At 48.5% G+C, this 4441-nt stretch overlaps 1 non-coding gene across 1 annotated transcript; it reads right to left on the reverse strand.

The window, feature by feature from the left end:
* Window positions 1–4043: 4043 nt before the first annotated feature.
* TRNAQ-UUG (transfer RNA glutamine (anticodon UUG)) lies at window positions 4044–4121 on the reverse strand. The gene has a single exon. It is a non-coding gene; the product is annotated as a tRNA-Gln (tRNA).
* Window positions 4122–4441: the final 320 nt, after the last annotated feature.

Raw genomic sequence — 4441 nt, forward strand, 5'->3', positions numbered from 1 at the left:
CAGCGACACCCATCAGACCGGACCGCCCCCTAGGTGAGTATAATAAAAGTGTTTTTAATGTTATACACAGAGTGGCCTGGGCTCTAATATACAGCATTCTGGAATGCCGTATATAAGAGCTAAGTGATGGTGGCTGCAGCTTATAGCCACCAAATCTGGTGACAGGTTCCCATTAACTGAAGGTTACCATACCCTTATTTTCTCCTGGCAAGTCAGAAGAAATAAAATATTGTTGGTGTATTTTTAATTCTATATACTTGGCTTCTGTAGAAATATAACAGCAAGTAAAACTGGAGCTAGATCTTGAGCAAACCTACTTTTCCCTTAATTTCTATCTTGTGTTAGATGCGAGTCTGAAATGACCTCTTACAGTATAATACATGTGCCAGCTCGTGAAAGTCAACAATTCATATAATTTCTTATTACCAAGGAAACAAATACTAAATGACAACCTCATGGAAACTGAGATACCCTGTTGCCTTTCTTCATATTTTAACACTGTTGGCACTGCAATAACTAATCTGCTGAACAGATTGTTAGTATGAGCAAGAAAGAAATAAAATGTAAAAATTAAAAAAAAAATACATATTTATAAACAACTGACATAATACATTATTGTATCACTTTCTTCCCAACACCATTCTAAATAGTCTTCATATTAGGATTATTAAATTTTAGTATGTGACTATGCAAAACAGTTTCAATATTAAAAATCAGGTAAATGCATGACGGGGACTTGTCAGGTTTAATGCATGCAAGTTTCAATATATACAGTGTGTCCAACCATATCCTGTCCACTGCCATTAACTTGGGAATGGCGGTAGCTATAGGCATAGAAGTGGTGTCTAGGTATAGTAAAGTAGCCATGCGCTACAGAATGAAACCACCTATAGCGCCACCTGGTGGAAAACAATGGAGTTAGCATTTTTATTTAGAAAACGGAACGAGATAGAGAAAAAAAGTGAGTTACAAAGTTGTAGGGCATCATCAATTCAATACGAATCGACACCTTGCATACAGAAATGCCATGATTAGAACGTGTAAAACTCACAAGGCTGCGGACGTGAAGCGATACCTCATGGAGACCTTCCTACAATCATTGGGTATGGTGGCTGCATGGAGTGGCCTCCACGCTCACCTGACCTGACCCCATTGGACTTCTTTCTGTGAGGTCACATCAAACAGCAGGTGTATGTGACCCCTCCACCAACATTGCAGGACCTACGACGACGTATCACAAATGCTTGTGCAAATGTGACGCCCTGACAAAATCAGGGTGTCACAGATTACTGTACCCCTCTTCCAGGTGCAGGATTCCCTCCTCCTTGGCCCTCCATCACAAACCCCCACATCCAGGTACACAACACCAGCCAGCAAAACCTAGCCACCCCCCATGACAATAGGCACACACCAGTGGGCGGGGCCAAGTGGATGGTGATGCCCACCAAGGGGTTCTGAGGTGTCCTGGGAGGGAACAAGTGAGTCAAGCTTAGGAGTTGAGTGAGGAGAGGAGTGTGAAGTGACAGGGTAGCCAGGGGTTGGAGCCCCTGGACTACCGGACTACTGATGAGATGGCAGTCGGCAGACAGGGCCACAAGCGACGGAGATCCGGTCACGGGAGACCTTAAGTGGACCGGGGCAGGGTTGTAGCCCGCCGGTACCGACAGCGGGAATCCGGTCCGGAGGCCATGCACGACAGGGTACCTGGACCCTAGAGCAAGGACAGCTTCATGCACCTTACTAATTGACTAGCCGGGGACAAGATTTCAGGTCTTGTCCCACAGGAGGCCCAGATAGAGAGAGACAGAAGCCCAACGAGGGGGATAGGGCTCCGCAATTGCCTGCTAAGATCCCACGTGTCAGTTCTCGCGGGCCACAGCTCCCAACACACAGAATCACCGGGAGTGGACTTCCCTGTTTCATGCGGAGTTGTTACAAAAAGGACACAAACACTAAGTGCAGGAGGAAGGGATCCCTGTTTGCTGTACTAGGGTGTGGGACCCCGAATACACCTGCCGGAGGTCACCGGTCACTGGCAATTTGGTTTACCCTTTGGACTCTGTGTGAATTATTCAGAACTGTGAGTACACCAACACTATCCGGTCCAACCCTGCAGATTCTGCTCCGCAGCACCATCCCACCTGCATTGGGGCCCCGGGACAACACCTCCCCTACCCGGGGAGGGGATAACATCCAGCTGCCCCACTCCATCAGTGCCAGGCATCACCCCCAGCGGCAGCGGCGGTGTCACCAACAATCACCGCACACCACGGGTGGCGTCACTGACAAAATCCCCCCGTAAATAATTCCCCTTTTCACTTGCGGGCAACGGACGGGTGCTCAGGCCCGGGTCCGGCTTCCCCTCGAGCCACCGCCACGACCCCGGATCTGAGCAACTCGAGCAGCCCCCCTGCCGTGGTCTGTCCCCTGTCCGCAACACAAACATGTCACTTACCATATTGAAAAACATGCAGTAAGATACAGTGTGCTGTCCAGAGTCCAGATGTGCATTGCAGCTGACGGTGGCCACTTTGAGCATCAAAGTTAAATGAGCACCATATGGGTGACCAGCATTCAATGATTTGGGGGGGTCATGGGTTTCATATCATAGCATTTCTGTATGCAAGGTGTCGATTCGTATTGAATTGATGATGCCCTCTGATGTCTGTGCTCTCTGCTGGAGCTCAGTGTGTGTTATTGCAGGGGAGGGCTGAGGCTGGAGCCGATGACCCGGCACTGACAGCCCGACCTGATCTGCAGCAGTTCACAGTCCTGCAATAACGCACACTGATCCCGGCAGAGCTGCCGTTGACACTATGGAATTCCGTCCTGCTCCCTCCTCACTGCAGCCTCCTGCCTGGCACCATGATGGATGACGTTATACTCACCGTGACAAGCTCCTCCTTGGCAGCAAGAAGCAGCATCAGGCGCGTGGTGACGTCATCCTTGCAGACGCAGCCCACACAGCGTGCAGTGGGCATGTCTGCAGCACAGTGATGGCCAGGATTGAAATTTTTTAAAGGTACAGTGTGGTCCTGAACCTCTGCGGCGTTAATAAAATGGCGCCCACACATATGGTGGTGGGGGCCCCCTCAAAAGCTCTTGTGGTGGGGGCCCCGGGGCTGGAGCCCCGCCTGCCCCGCCTATAATCCGGCCCTGGTTGCTGCTGCAGGTATGATGTTGTTCGTCGTTCCTGCGGCATCACACAAAGCTATGTGTGACACCGCAGGAACGACAAACATCTCCTTACCTGCGTTCACCGGCAATGAGGAAGGAAGGAGGTGGGCGGGATGTTACTTCCCGCTCATCTCCACCCCTCTGCTTCTATTGGGCGGCCACTTAGTAACGCCGCAGTGACGTCGCTATGAAGCCGAACGCACCTCCTCTTTGAGGGAGGGATTGTTCGGCGCTCACAGTGACGTCGCTGCAAAGGTATGTGCGTGTGACTCTGCCGTAGCGATAATGTTCGCTACGGCAGCGATCAACAAATGTCGCATGAACGACGAGGGCGGGTGCTATCGCTAGTGCTAGTTCTCAGGTCTCGCTGCTACGATTATTGCACTGTGCTGTATTGTTGTTGCTCCTCTGTGTTCTAGTGCATGATGAGTACTAGTGAGGAAAAGAAGCAGGCATTGGCACTCAGCTCAATTTAGAATGCATGACAATCAATATATAAATAACCAGAAATCTTTTATTTAAAACATACCCCAATAAAAACATTTAAAAGGCAAAAAACACCAGACAAAAGAAAAACAATGATTAGCTGTGGTGCTATACAATGATGCAAAGTATTAACCAGCAAAGGACAAAATAGCCATAGGACATATCAATGAGTCCATTCAAAAGATGCAAAAACATACACATACAATGGCACAGCTGGATAATTGCACAAATTAAATAACCCACCATAACAGAAGTACATCACTGTTAAGACCCTAAGTGAGCAAGATAGCAATCAGAAGTCTGGTGAACCCCCCATACCCAACGCATGTCGCTCATCAAGTGAGCTTCATCAGGAAGAATGAGGTCAAGGTCATTCAGAATGAGACACCCACAGCGGGACTCGAACCCTCAATCTTCTGATCCAAAGTCAGACGCCTTATCCATTAGGCCACACGGTCTTAACATTTTTTTATTGGGGTATGTTTTCAATAAAAGATTTCTGGTTATTTATATATTGATTGTCATGCATTCTATATTGAGCTGAGTGCCAATGCCTGCTTCTTTTCCTCTCTAGTACCAATTGTTTACAGCAGACTGTGCACCCTCATTTTCTTATATTGGTTGGCTGTGCAGTCCCTTTTTCTTGCTTCACTAGTGCATGATGACTCTGCTACTGCTGCCACTATCCATACCTACTACTGCTGCTGCTGCTGCAACTGTCCACACAGCTACTCTTTTATGTTACCCGGGCGCTGCTGCTGCAACCACTCATCTTGGC

This window comes from Anomaloglossus baeobatrachus, chromosome 9 (assembly GCF_048569485.1).
Source record: "Anomaloglossus baeobatrachus isolate aAnoBae1 chromosome 9, aAnoBae1.hap1, whole genome shotgun sequence".
In the NCBI taxonomy this organism is placed as follows: Eukaryota; Metazoa; Chordata; class Amphibia; order Anura; family Aromobatidae; genus Anomaloglossus; species Anomaloglossus baeobatrachus.